At 35.1% G+C, this 15,659-nt stretch overlaps 1 long non-coding RNA gene across 1 annotated transcript; it reads right to left on the bottom strand.

Annotated features, from left to right (window-relative positions):
• Positions 1-3,346: 3,346 nt before the first annotated feature.
• On the bottom strand, positions 3,347-4,824 carry LOC114309026 (uncharacterized). The gene is made up of 2 exons (XR_014349857.1): positions 4,429-4,824; positions 3,347-3,659 (listed from the first exon to the last, which is right to left on the bottom strand). It is a non-coding gene; the product is annotated as an uncharacterized LOC114309026 (long non-coding RNA).
• Positions 4,825-15,659: the final 10,835 nt, after the last annotated feature.

Here is a 15,659-nt window from a genome sequence, read left to right as displayed (position 1 = left end):
TGCAAGATTCAAATGTACTTTGCTTAGGCTATGATTACATTGATGTTAATGAATTTGGATTTCCTGATGTTTTACTTGTGGAACTAATTCAACTTGGAGAATGATGTTTGTTAGAAGGGGAACTTATAATTTCTATGAATTAATTCATGCAAATTCTATGCTTATGAAGTTTTGATGCTTCAATTAGACAAGAATTCTCAGAAATTTTTCATGCCCCCTCTCTCGCTTTGTCTACCTGTGTGTGTGTGTTTTGAATTGGGGTAATTTTGTTATCATTTATTTCTGTCAAGAGTCAAGACCACCTTAATTATTGACATTTTGTGATATCATGCAGAGTTTTGAAGCTTTGAATCAACGTGCTGTGGCAGTTGTGGTGGATCCCATACAAAGTGTTAAGGGGAAGGTGGTCATTGATGCCTTCCGCTTAATTAACCCACAAACCATGATGCTTGGCCAAGAGCCAAGGCAAACAACGTCCAACCTTGGACATTTGAACAAGCCATCCATTCAAGTGAGTGCTGAATGAGTGGTGCCTTTGTGTTTCTGATAGCTGAGGTGTCACCCCTGAGTTTTATCCTCTAATGGCAATTTGTTTTGCAGGCATTGATCCATGGGCTGAATAGGCATTATTACCTCAGGTGTGCTGATAATATGCTTCTTTGACACACGCTGCAGCGTGATTTCTAACTCGCTAGCAATGGTAAACATTTACTGATTGTGGCATGCCATGTATCTGTGTTTTGTAGGTCCTAGCTCAAGTCAAGCCACACAAAAGCAGACAAGAGGTGAGCAATCATTTAATCAAAAGCTTTTTTGACAAATAACATATCTTATTAATTACAATACTTGCTCTTATTAAATATAGGTTCACCTTTCAAAGAAAGAGAAGAAGAATAAGAAGAAAAAAAACTAACAAGGTAAAAATGTAGATTTATACTTATTAATCTATCCTCTAAACTTTAAAAATTAGTGCTATGTTTTATTTTTATTATTTTTTATTAAGTATTCATATGTATAACATAATAAATATATTAAACTATATACTTTGCGCCGCCCCATGTGTCATGAAAATTGTTGCGGATCTTCAATTTGGTGGGGGGTTTGTGGAGGGGGAAAAAAGAAAAGGGAAACAAAATGTGAATAATATTTAGCTTACATGTTATTTACATTTCCCTTCAATTTTCTAGTGTCATGTTTCTTATTGGTTATATTATACATGATATTGGTGGCTAGTCCGAATTGTTTACACCTGTTGGTTATATCCTCTGTTAATGGTGCTCAGTGCAGTTTATGGCTGTAGAAAATTCTTTATCTTCAGTCAAAATGCTGCTTATCAAATCCCAGCAGTATTACAAAGTGTTCCTAGTTAAGTACCATAATTAGTACCATATGATTTAGCTCAGTAGTTTAGAAGTGCATACTGAGACTATATTTGTGTACGTGTATTTCTGATCACTTTGCTGTAATAATATTCAGTTCTGTCAATCATTCAGTGCATAGAAACTGATATGTAGACAATTGGCCTCATTTGGATCCTTTTTTCTAAATGAATAATTTTGACCTTTTCATCATTAACAGGAATAGGCTACCAAAAGCAAGTCTGCAGGAAAGGCATAGTACCAGACTATGATCTCCGACAGCGATTACACCGAGTTTGAAAACTTCTCAAAGTGGTTGGGAGTCTCCCAGTGAGATTTTTCTGTCTTTGAGTTTTGTCTTGGTATAATATCTTTATCTAATTGTTTTGTTTCAAGAGGAGTTAATTTACTTTTTGTGGCAGTTTTGAGACAAGATTTGAGTTTGGTGGGTTATGTTTTATGACAAGATGGATGGATTTTTCATTTTAGCAGATCTGGAATCAAAATTTTACAAATTGTAGTCTCTTACTTAAACACGATTTGTTAGTTTTTTTTTTAATGAGAAATTGAATTAATGCTTCATTTGTTATTTGAATGAGAGTTATTATTTTAAATGTTAGTTTTTTTTTAATGTGAAATTGAATTAATGCTTCATTTGTTATTTGAATGGGAGTTATTATTTTAAATGTTAGTTTTATTACAGATATTTGAATGGGAGTTAATATTTTGTATGTTAGTTTTATTATAGGTATTTTTTTATTAATTGAATGAGAAACTAAATTTAATATTTTTTACAGGTATTTTTTTTTAATTTAATCAAATAAAATTAGCATAATATCCCCAAAAAAAAAAAAAAAAAAAAAGGAAGATATGACGGCGTTTCTACAAACGCCTCCTAATCCCTCAACAGTAACGGTAATATTTTTAAAACAGATACGACGGCGTTTCAAAAACGTCGCTAAATATTGTTGGTGACGTCAGCGTGTGTGGTGGGACATTTGGCGGCGTTTTAAAAAACGCCGCCTGTACTAATATCACGACGTTTTTAAAACGTCGCAAAGCTACAGCGACGGCCGCAGCTTCGACGTTTGGTACTAAACGCCACAAAAGGAATTAGGGGCGTTTTTGATACATATGGCGGCGTTTTTTAAACGCCGCTAAAAGTGCGATTTCCAGCAGTGAATTAATGATTTTTTTTATTAAATATTATTTAAAAAGTCACCAATTGTTAATTTTTAATGACAGTTTAAAAATTTTGTCACAAAAATGTCATTAATTATAAGTTTTTAGTAACAATTTAAAAAAAAACAACAAATTTTTTTTACTAATTTTCAGCTTTCAACTTTCAACGATATTTTAAAAAATTCGTCATAGAAATACGTTACTAATTGTAGGTTTTAGCGATAATTTATAAAAATCGTGTCAAAAAGAGTCACTAATTGTTAATTTTTAGTGACGTATACAAAAATTGTCATAAAAAATTATTTTTAGCCACGATTTTAGTATAAATTATTTTCAATAGGACTTAATGGAAATTAAGCTCAATTATTAAGATCTATTGATAGTTTACCCTTTACAAATCATTTGATTTTGGGTTTAATCTATGTGGGTTGCACCCAAATCCATTTTGAAAATTTGATTTATTTGGTTAAAACTTAGATTTGAAGATAAAATTTCTTTGAAAGAAAGAGACTAGAAGAAAAAGAAGCAGAATTATAATTGCAATATTTTTTGTTTTCGAGGATGGCGGATGTTCAAAGCTTTTATTTGTAAATAATTTTTCTTTTTTGTTCTCCTTTTCGAAAGCTCTCAAGTGTTCTCAACCAATTGCAACTATATGAACAATTAATTAAGGATCAAAGTAAAAAAGAAATTAAAATTTCCATTTAATATATTTTTTATACATGCATCAAATTCAAACAAGTTCATGTATATGTACAAATATATACATATAGTTTTTTTTTTTTTTTTGTCAACTGATATGAAAGTAATTACAAATATGATTTTACATTATCAAATAAACTATTAATCCACAATAGATCCAACAACTACTATCAATTACATACAACTTCGTAACGAGAGAGAAATAAATCTATACAAAGGTAACTCCTCTCTATACGAATTGAATCCAATACCTTACACCATAAAAATATTACACAATCATCACACCAAATGCTATATATACACATAAAGGAAAAGTAAAAAAATGGGTGCCAGATGGTGATGATATTCAGGACTCAATCGATCTCTTCTTCTGGCATGCCCTCGCAGTTGTTCCTTCCCATAAGAAAACGCAAGCCCCTGAAAATAACCAGAACAACAATTAAAAAAAAGAAAAGAAAAAAGAAAAGAGTTGAATACATTTTTTGATCTAGTTTCCCTAACCCTCCATTTGTTTAGGTAAAAAAAATATTTTAATTTAGGACAAATTATGCTAATAATTTTTTATATTTTAGTCTTTGTGTTATTCTGGTCCATGTAGTTCTAATTAGCTTGATTTTGACTCTGAAATTATGATTTTGTCTCAAATTAGTGCAGTTGCTTACAATTATTAGTATTTTGACATATACCATGTTTTTAACAGCAAAATAAACTTGCTTAAGCTAGTGAATTAATCTCAACTAATTTAGTGATCATTTTGTATTAAAAACATTAACTGTTTTATCAATTGAATCAAATTCACAGAAAATCTAAAATTAAGAGTCAAAATTGAAATAATTAAAAATGTAGGGACCAAAATAATACATGAGGCAAAATGTAAGAACAATTGAGTCCAGTAATTTGGCCATTATGTTAATTTAGTCCTTATAATTTTAATTGAATCGATTTTGACCGTAATTTTTTTTTTATTTTATCTCAAATTAATTCAATTGATTTCAATTATTAACATATATATATATAATTTATTTATAGAAAATGCTCATATAAACGACACGTGTCACACTTCTACGAACAAAATTATAAACTCGATTAAGTCAGTAACTTAACCTTAACCTTAACCTTAACCAACTCAATAATATTTTTCTGTTAGAAATTTTAACGGTGAACGAGAGAGAGAGAGAGACTATACTTGAGTCTATACAGGAAAAAGGAGGCGTCTCTAACGGCTGTGATGATGAGTTCTTCATTGCCATCAAGCTGGAACACGATCTTTGAATAGCAAATGAAATGATGAGGCGTCAATACACGACCTGTGTCTCGGCCGCCAACGAAAATTTTGAGAACCGAAGGCCCGAAGGAATCGGCTTCGCGCTGGTAAAACTTTCTGGAACTGGCTTCCTTGCGTTGGTTTGGACCCAGCTTGATGATCTCGCCGTAACAGCCCTCCGGGGCGTGGCTTCGGAACTGTCTAATCTTCGTCTCCTCATCCACCATGTTTACTAGCTCTGTAACAAGTGTGAATGGACTTGGCATTTTGATGAGATGAGCCTATTTCTAAACTCACTCATCAAGATTTCTGAAATGAATTTGGATCCTCGGCTGCCCTTTTGGGCGGCAGTTCCCAGCAGCCCCCCCAAAACGACGTCGTTTTGGGGGTTTTTTCGTTTTTTTTTTTTTTTCGCAGAACCAGAGCAGCAGAGGGGAGGGGAGGGGAGGGGAGCTCGCCGGAGGGGAGGGGTCCGGATTCGCCGTCGCAGGTCGTCGAGCTCGCCAGCCGTCCGATCGTCGCCCGATCTGCCGTCGCCTCTGCGTCCGGCCCGCCTCCGCCTCCTCCTCCTCCTCCCCCTCCTCTCCCGGAGATTTAGGCCCCCTCCAGTCCGGTGCTCCCTCTTCTTCTCCCTTCCTCTCTCTCCTTCCCCTCCCCTCCCTCTCTCTCTCTCCCTCCCCTCCCCTCCCCTCCCTCTGGTTCTGTCAAAAAAATGAAGAAGAAGAAAGAAAAAAAAAAAAAAATCAAAAAAACCCCCAAAACGACGTCGTTTTGGGGGGCTGATGGAACGGCCGCCGGAAAGGGCGGCCGAGAATCCGGACTCTTCTGAAATGATACATGTCTATATATACACACGCAATGCGTTTAATAATATTATATATTTATTTTAATTAATAATTTAAATAATTTTATTATTATATAAGTGGATAATTATAAATTTTTTTTTTAATTAATTACGTTAAATGGTTGACAATTGTGTGAATGCCGACACTCTAGAATAGAATTTGAACTTGAATTTTGGGATTAGTTGTGGTGGGATTATTTCCACATCACTCTAGTAGCTGCTTGTGTAATTTTGCATATTGTTTTATTGAGTGGTCAATGGTCATAGCTAAACAAATTCTATCACGCGGAAATGACGACAGTTCGGGTGTGCCGTGAATCACACAACTTGTATTCATAAAGAAACATATTAATCACCGATATATATATATATATATATATATATATATATATATATAAAATAAAATAGAACGATTTTTGAAAATATGTCAAAATGTATTAGAGATATATTTTATTTTAATGACTCAGATCAATCTTCTGTATATATCAACGGCTCTGAATTATTTATTTCCCGCCCAAACACTTCTCTTCCTTAACCTTCTCACCTACCCACGTCTCCTCCTCATTTCCTCTTTATCTCTCTCTCCCTCTCTGCTCTCACCCACGTCTCTTCCTTCCTTCTTTATCTCTCTCTCCCTCTCTCCGTCTTTGTTTATTCTTCAACAGAACCCTCTCGACCACCGCCATCGCGACCACCTCTCTTCTCCTTTGAAGGACCCTCTCTGTTTCTCCTTTTTCAACAAATCCCTCGACCACCGCCATCACGACAGCCTCTCCCTCATCCCCCTTTATCACTTCAGTCCTCTCCTCCTTGCCACAAATCTCGCCGAAACCCTCTTTGCCTCTTTGCTACCAATGCTTGGCAAGGTACGGTTTTTGTTTGTTTTGATTTCGATTGTTATTTTTGCCTGTTTTGATTTTGATTTTTCTGAATTTGGAGTTTATTTGGGTTACTAATAAATTGGTGTATTGTATCAGTTCCTTATTTTCCTCCACCGTTGTTGTTTGTTGAGTTGAGGTCTGGAGTGAAAGACAGACCCATTGCCATTCTGAAAAGGGGGGGGGGGGGAGAGAGAGAGAGAGAGAGAGAGAGAGTTTGAGACAAAGTTGGAAGAGGCCCAGAACAAGTTACACAGATTTGCTTTTCTCTTATCCCCACACCCCAATTCGCTTCTTTCCTCCCTCAGGTAAATTCCCCTCTGTGTGTGTATAAATATCTATGCATGCATTTTCTTTTGCATCCGTGTTGCTAGAATGAAGATAAACATTGCCCATTCTGAAAAATCTAGGTGGTTATTTATGGGACTCAACATTTTTGAATTCTCCATTGCATGTGAGGCATGTGTGCATTTAGAATTGAATCCAATTAAAGTCAGTCAAGTGGATTTTATTTTCCATAATTACCCTCCTGAAATGAATCCAATGAAAAAGCTTCCTTGTAAGGGAGAGAGGGCCTTCAATGGAGGGGGACGTGCGTCCTTTGGGGGCAAACGATTTTTGAAAATATGTCAAAATGTATCAGAGATATATTTTATTTTAATGACTCAGATCAATCTTCAGTATATATCAATGGCTCTGAATTATTTATTTCCCGCCCAAACACTTCTCTTCCTTAACCTTGTCATCTACCCACGTCTCCTCCTCATTCCCTCTTTATCTATCTCTCCCTCTCTGCTCTTTACGTCTCTTCCTTCCTTCTTTATCTCTCTTTCCCTCTCTGTTTATTCTTCAACAGAACCCTCTCGACCACCGCCATCGCGACCACCTCTCTTCTCCCTCGCAGGACCCTCTCTGTTTCTCCTTCTTCAACAGATCCCTCGACCACCGCCATCATGACAGCCTCTCCCTCATCCCCCTTTATCACTTCAGTCCTCTCCTCCTCGCAACAGATCTCGCCGAAACCCTCTTTGCCTCTTTGCTACCGATGCTTGGCAAGGTATGGTTTTTGTTTGTTTTGAATTCGGTTGTTATTTTTTTCTGTTTTGATTTAAATTTTTCTGAATTTGGAGTTTATTTGGGTTACTAATAAATTGGTGTATTGTATCAGTCCCTTATTTTCCTCCACCGTTGTTGTTTGTTGAGTTGAGGTCTGGAGTGAAGGACAAACCCACCGCCATTTTGAGAATGGAGAGAGAGAGAGAGAGAGAGAGAGAGAGAGAGTTTGAGACAAAGTTGGGAGAGACCCAGAACAAGTTACATAGATTTACTTTTCTCTTATCCCCACACCCCAATTCGCTTCTTTCCTCCGTTAGGTAAATTCCCCTCTGTGTGTGTGTATATATCTATGCATGCATTTTCTTTTGCATCCATGTTGTTAGAATGAAGATAAACGTTGCCCGTTCTGAAAAATCTAGGTGGTTATTTATGGGACTCAACATTTTTGAATTCTCCATTGCATGTGAGGCATGTGTGCATTTAGAATTGAATCCAATTAAAGTCAGTCAAGTGGATTTTAATTTCCATAATTACCCTCCTAAAATGAATCCAATGAAAAAGTTTCCTTGTGAGGGAGGGAGGGCCTTCAATGGAGGGGGACGTGCGTCCTTTGGGGGCAAAGGCACATATATATATATATATATATATATATATATATATATATATATATATATATATATGGATACTTAATGGTTTTGGTGAATCGAAAGTAGATGCTATCAAAACACTTTTGGTCGGACTCAAAAAGTGGACTGTTCTTAACTTGTGAAATATTAATATGTTATAAGATACCAATGCTTTAATATGTTATGAACATGTTTAAATTTCTAAGAAAAATCTCAGAAGAATATCAAGGAAACGTAGAAAGCTATAGATCTGAGGAAGGCAAGAGTGGATTGTCAGATTTATTCAATTTAGAAATGATGTAATGGGTAGAGCTGGTTGGATTTGAGGTTTGGTGAAAGTAAGGTTTTGAAATTGAAGGGGGCAGAACAAGCAACAATGGCTGAGATTTATATTCAAGCAAAATGTGAATATAAATTCTGGATATTCTTCTGAGATTTTTAATTAGGGCATTAGTGGCCTTTTGTCCTTCAAATAAATAAATACATAAATACGGCTTTGTTTATGGTAAATTATACAAGTATACTTTTTATTTTTTTATTTTTTTTATCATATCACTTTCTACTTTTCTGCATATTTTTTTTATATAAAAAGTTAAATAGTATACTTATTTAGATCATCTAAAATAACTTTTTAATTTCAATTAATTAAGATTATTAGTCTAAAAAAAACTTTATCAAAATTAGTCTAGAATTTCATTATGATGGTATACTTATTTTTATAACATAGATACATAGGTAAATTCCCCTCTGTGCTATTTCCTCTGTGTGTGTATACACAGGTAAATTCCCTTATGTGTGTGTATGTATCTATGTTATGATTCTTCGAGACTGAATTCTCTTTTGTTCTGATTCTCTTCATTTGTACCGCTAGAAGTGGCCACCACCGTTCAATCAACACGACCACAAGGTAGTTTGATTTCTCTTTCTCTCCCTTTCTCTCTATCTCTATTTGTTTTTGGCTCTCTTTTCCCAGATTTCTAAAGCCTAGCTGTGTTCACATTTTCTGGAGAGAGAAAGAAAGTAAAAAAAGAAGAGTAATTGAGTAATAGAGTGACGATTTTGGTATGAAGTTCACTGACTTCTTTGTTCAATTTCATGATATTTTATTTATATGTGTATGATTTTCTTTGTTCAATCTCATGATTTTTTTTTTCTTTTTTTTTAGAAATGTTTGAATGTTGGTGCTGTGAAATGCTCTATTTTTGGTTTGGAATTGGATTGTTTTACTATGAAGTTTTTGAGTGGGGCTGTTGGCAAAATTGAGGGTTTAGTTAAAGTGCTGATAAAGTTGGTTTTTTCGCATCCATTTTGGGTTTGTTTTGTTTGTGTTGACAGTCACTGCAGTGGATAGTGGAAGGAGAGTTCTGCAATTTCTAGGATTGGATGATGAGGAAAAGAGCTCTGTTGGGTTTGATGTAAGTGTGATTAATTTATTGTTATACAAGTTAAATTTAAGTTGATTGATTTACAATAAATTGATCTTTAGCTTTGTTGGGTTGGGTTTTTTTTTTCCAGGGTTTGAAGGTGGATTTGATAATCACTTAACTTTTTTTAACGGTTAATAAATTTTCTGAATTTGGAGTTTATTTGGGTTACTAATAAATTGGTGTATTGTATTCATTTTGAATTTCATGTCTTTATTTAGGAATTTTTTTCCTTCCTGTGAATTCACTCCCTACTCTTTGAAAAGAAAAAATAAAAAGGCAAAAAAAATTTCATCGATTTTAATTCATTTTGGACCATAATGCATCTTGAGATAGTCTGTAGTTCATGGAAAATTTTACTTTTCCGTATGATCCAAAGGTTTAGTCATGGAATTCTTGGGGTTTGTTTAGAATTTCATTAGAGGAAGCAGAGCCAATTCAAGATGATACTGTCAACCCTACTTACTATAGCAAATAACTTATAAAAACATACACTGTTCACCATTTTCCTAAGGTAGAGAGACAAAGAGGCTATTTCCGTGGTTGTAATGCGAGTGTTAAAAAGTTTGATAATTTGTTTGGTAGTTGATCTATTTGCTATTAATCTCGATTGTTTATTAAAGTCGAAACTGGATCTGTATTTATAGTTTGATCGCAAAATTTTTAGCAACACATTTAATAAATTACATTTTATTTTAATTTCATCATTAATTCTACCGTGCCTTCAGGCACAGGTATACACTATCTATATAATAAGGCAGAAAGATTTTTGAAAATGTATCAAAATGTCTAAAAGATACATTTGCTTTTAATGGTCTACATCAATTTTAAATATATATCAATGATTCAGATCAATCCTCTTAAATATACCAAACACATAGTTCTTGCCCAAACACTCATCTCTCTCTCTCGCACCCCAAGATCAATCCTCTGAATGTCTTAATGCCCCCTCGGTTCTCTTCAACTCCCTCTACAAGTTCTCTCTCACGTTCTCTGTTCCTTCTACTGCCCAAAATGTATTATTGATCTCTCTCATCACCCATAATCTTCTTGAAATGGTGTTGTAGTATAGAGAAAGAGAGATAGTGGGTGTTGTGCTCTCCCAATATCTAGGTCATTTTTTTTTATGGGTTTTTCACTCATCTCAGGGTTCATGTATGTATGTATAGATCTGTGTTTTTATTTTTGTTGATTGATTGTTTAATTGATAGGAAGCTTCCAACTGACTTTCTTGCCTAAATCTGTGTTTTTATTTTTATTGATTGATTGTTTAATTGATAGGAAGCTTCTAGGAAAATTCTTTTTTTTTGGGTTTTTGTTTTCACTCATATCAGGGTTCATGCATCTAGATATGTGTTTAATTGATTGGTTACTTGATCAATGCTTGGTGTTGAGTTGAAAAGTTGAATAAATTTGTTTAAAGATGAATTGGGTTGTTTACTTTATCTCTTGATTTGTCCCCTTTTCCTTGCTCTGTTTTCTAGGTGTATTTTTGGGTTTACCCACATTGGTGTGATGTATGTTGGATTTTGTATTTTATTTTGTATTCAAAGTTTGATTTTTTTTTTTTTTTTTTAGTATTGAAAATGAGTATTCTCTCATTTTTCCATTCTTTTATTATAACTAAATTTTGGGTGTTTGGGTTGTTTTCCTTGCATTTTCCCTTTCTTTTGGGATTTGGGTTTTTGGATCGTACAAAGTCATCATTCTTTTTTGTTTATTTTCTACATATTAATTGGTCATTCTTGAGGAGTGCCTATTTTTTCATCAGATTTTTCCTAGATTTTATTTTTACTTTGCTAATCAAACAGCAAATGGTAAAACTGGTTGATTTGAAAAGGTTTATGAAGATAAAAGAGTTGGCCTTGATATGAGAAAAGAGTTGGTCTTCATAAAAGAGTTGAGTTGGTTGATTAGTGGTTAATTATACCCACAAACGGGGCATTCTTGAGGAGTGCCCTTTTTTTTAAAAAAAAATTTTTGGTAACTAATGGATTACTTTGCTAATCAAACAGCTAATGGTAATTTTTGAAAAGGTTTGTGAAGAGAAAAGAGTTGGTCTTCATAAAAGAGTTGGTTGATTAGTGGTTAATTATACCCACAAACAAGGCATGTATCTTTCCTTGGTGTGATGTCTTCCTTTATATCTTTAGTCATGTTATGTTTTACTAGGATTGTGTTATGCATGGGTTTTTGAATGGTGAAGTCTGAGCACATTCTTTCATGTCTTTTATTCTTTTTCTCTGGATATTTATTTGCATTTTTCCTTTTCTTTCTTGGTGTATGTTTTCATATGACTGTTGCTTTGGACCAATATTTATTTTCATTTGACTGTTGTAAGTCAATTTATCAGTTGCAAACATATAAAAAACTTCCGTCCTGTTTGGGTTGCTATCATAAACTTCTGACATGGCAATAAGCTTTGGAATCTAAAAGCATGATATATAAAATTTAGCAAAAAAAATCAATCAATAAATAAAAGGATTGTAGACTGAGGTCAGTGATGAAAAAAATGTGTCCATTCATATTTTTAGTCTGTAATTTTATAGATAGATTGTTTTAATTGTTCTGGTCTAATTCTGTAATTATGGACATTCATGTTGAAAAGTTTTGGTTTCTATTAATTTGTATTTCCTTTCTTCTTCACTTATGTTGGTTGTTAATTTTGATAGCTTTGGGTTTTTATTAGTTGGTGCGCTCTTTTTGGATTACATTAGCTCATTTTTTAAATGATAGCTCCTCATATTGTGAAACTGAAGATATGCATGTTATAGCCAATTCAAAGGTTATCAAAGAGAGCTTTTTTCTTGGTCAGTAAATCTTTCTCTTGCTCTTTATGTCAGTTGATCTTCTACTATGTGATATATCATAGTTTCTTGAGTGGAAGCCACATTGATGAACTTTGATAACTCTTTTTGGCCCTAAATATAAATTGACATTGTAACTGTGTATTGAAATGTGTATATTGAAATTTCTGACTGTAGGGGCGAAGTTTCAAGATAAAAAAAATGTACCCATGTGTGCTCCCTACCACAGTAGGGACTGTGTGTACTGAAATTTCTTTCCTGAGTTGGCATATCTAAGTTTATACTTCAAAGAAATGTACCCATGTGTGCTCCCTCCCTCTAAAACCCATTGTAAATCATAAAGCATTATAAATTAACGCAGCGGATAAAAATAATTCGTATCATACCTTAATGACACAACCTCGTGGGTAAATCACGTGCTTCCAAAATCTGATCAGTCAACGAACACAAGTCATAGTGCAAAATGGCTTGATCGTTGTTTTCTGGGAGAGAGTTAGAGAGAGAGTATGAGAAAAATGGTTATGGGTAAAAACCACATAACGTATATCTGATATACGTATATCTTTAGATTAACCATATAATCTGATATATAACCAATATCTATCTATCCATCTATCCATATCTATTGATATGATAGATATAGATATCCTGAATGGTTATCCAAATAAGTTTGAATTCAAACTCAAACTTACATGGATAAGGTTCAAAAGGTTCTAAGGGTCATGCCACATGGGCGCCCAATTTCTAACATCTCCTACTCGGACATGAGTTGGCATGACATTGCCACATCTCTATCTCAATCTCCCCAAAAAATAAACAATCTCATACTAGCCATTACACCGTGCGACTGCTGAGAACACCTGCATGTGGGAGCGCTATACTAGAAACTCAAAATGAGCCAGCATAGAGATATTAACCCAAAAAGAACAGAAATAGTGTCTCATATACCCCAGACCCATCTAATTACACTGGTCCAAAAAACATCTCTAATCCCTCAAAAGAGCATGTTTGACCCTCTCAATTCTTGCAATATATTCACACTCAATCCGCTTCTCATACAAAGTGATGTGAGTTGCCGACAGTGAATATACAACAGTGGTGTAATACTAGATGATCTTCCCTTTGCCCTCATGCCATTTAGTTTAGGATTGACCGCTTTCCCAGTGATGTCCCTTAAGGCCGAATCATACATGACCGCAGGCAACATACCAAATTAGCAAAACATCAACCCCTTACCTTATGACATAGTCAAAAGTCACAAAAGGGTACATAAATGAAAGTCATATCAATAATGACACGTAAGACTCACACGATGAGGAAACAGGGATCCATTCTCTCACCTCATTACTCAGTCGCCAAACACATATAGTATGAATACATGTTATGGTGGAGTAACTCTTCCAAAAGAGTGACGTCATCCTCGATACACCGTACAGATATAAGTCTAGTCGCTTTCTAGCGTCTAACCCGAATTCTCTAATTGCTCGCCTTCTAGGCGCCAAATGAGATCTCGCATCTGGCTAATCATAACAGGCACAACATGGAAAGTGGGTACTAATATCCATGTTTGATCCTTAACACGACCTCATCTTGGTTGTAACCAAGGCGACATATATAGTGGATTATTTAAGCCTCTCTTGGCTCCAAATAAAAATAAACCACTAGTATCATCCTTGCTCGCTCCCAAACGCCAAGGGCGATTGCTCATGTGAGTGAGCCAATCTTGCCTGCTGACATCATCATCTGCTAATCATTATGACACAAACCATAATAGTGTCAACATCCCATCATCTCAAACTAAGTGATCGATTAAAAAAAAAAAATTTGACCACAGCTTACGCAATTCTAGATTCCAAATATAAGCCTTATCAGCACCTCTTGCGATAAGTATATACAACGGAATCCACTATGTGCGCCTCACATGAAGTGATTCAAGATCACAAATCTAGATTCCAAACATAGACCTTATCAGCACCTCTTGCGATAAGTATATACAACGGAATCCACCATGTGCGCCTCACATGAAGTGATTTAAGATCACTACCTCTTGCGCAATAACTTCTCTAAAGATATTTTGGTGATCAATTTGCGTTCATTCTTGATGCGCCCAACTAGCGCATATGCACCCAACTAGTGCATTGAATCTTACAAGGAGCAAATTAATATACTACTAGTAAAGCATTTTATCCACAGTCTAATGAGCAAGGTCAATGTCTAAACAACTCAGTTGACCATTTACCAAAGATAACACTTATCATGCTGAATACGCCCACATAGCGTACTTTAGGCTCCCACAACAAAGAAAAGATCAAGGAATATAGGTCATCTGTTTCTCCCAAAGACAATCTGAGGATTCACTCAATAGCTAAGGCTCTGGCTTTTACCGATAGGTAAGTCCATGGGTTTGCAATTTTGCATCTAGAATCGTTCTAGGATATTCCTTATGTAAGTCATCGAAGACAAAACATGAATTCTCCCAAAGCAATCCCTAAGGATCGTACATCCGAGCATATAAATTACATCACCCATGTCCATCATATCTAAAATAGAGGACTGCCTACCCTAGGTGGCGACAACCTTATAAATTCCTAGCTCATAATGACTAAGTAAGGAAAAACTTCTTTTGGATCATTGATCATGCCTCAGTGGTCTTCATCGATCATCGTTGGCCTATCATGGCTTGATGAAATCTAAGAACCACTATTTGGATAACTGTTTTAGGCTGTAAAATATTTATTGGCACTAGCAACCTTTTTGCGCTCCTAACTTTTCACCATAAAAGCAGAAGGTAAATCCCTACGGATCTACTTATCCAATTCTCTAACGAGAAAGTTGGGTCACAATGTCCACAAACCAATGTTCCGAACTTATGTCAATCATAGCCTAAGTCAAAATAACCTCACTCCCCAGGAGGAAGTCTTCTCATGGTCTACACTTTCCTCAATGGTGCAACTTTTCGGTATCTAGCGAGCCTTATGCCTCAACAATGACTATCCAAATTACGCATAACTTTATAACAGTTTTGCGTCATAATGGAAAGTCAACCAAATTATAAAAATGGTTAATCCTCAAAGACTTTGTCTTAAACTGCGCAACATTGATCCACTTTCTAAAAATAGGGGACTAGAGCCTTAGGCATTATCCTAGGCTCTTTATCATCTTGCAAAGCAATCATGAATGTTTCCCTCTCAATTACCCAGTGATGACGTGGAAAATTTCACATTTGCTACCACGCAACTAAGAATGTAGAGTATTATTCTCTAATAGAGTAATCCATTAGTAGGCACATCGCTCCCACTGTCCCTAGGGTATTGGAAATTTCTTTCCATTCTCAACTAGGCTACATAGAGCGCTATGCTTAGAATTCTCTATCTTATAGAGTTCCAAAAACTCTATTCACGTCACCTTTACTAATAAAACTTTATGTGACTTAGTTACACTACCACAAAGCTGCTTACCTATATGCACATGACCCGGAGGGTTTGCATGACCGCATACAATAATGCGCCACACGACCC

This window comes from Camellia sinensis, chromosome 13 (genome assembly GCF_055761805.1).
Source record: "Camellia sinensis isolate YWXY chromosome 13, ASM5576180v1, whole genome shotgun sequence".
Lineage (NCBI taxonomy): Eukaryota > Viridiplantae > Streptophyta > Magnoliopsida > Ericales > Theaceae > Camellia > Camellia sinensis.
Note: the sequence above shows the minus strand (reverse complement) of the source record. Positions and strands in the feature narration are given on the sequence as shown.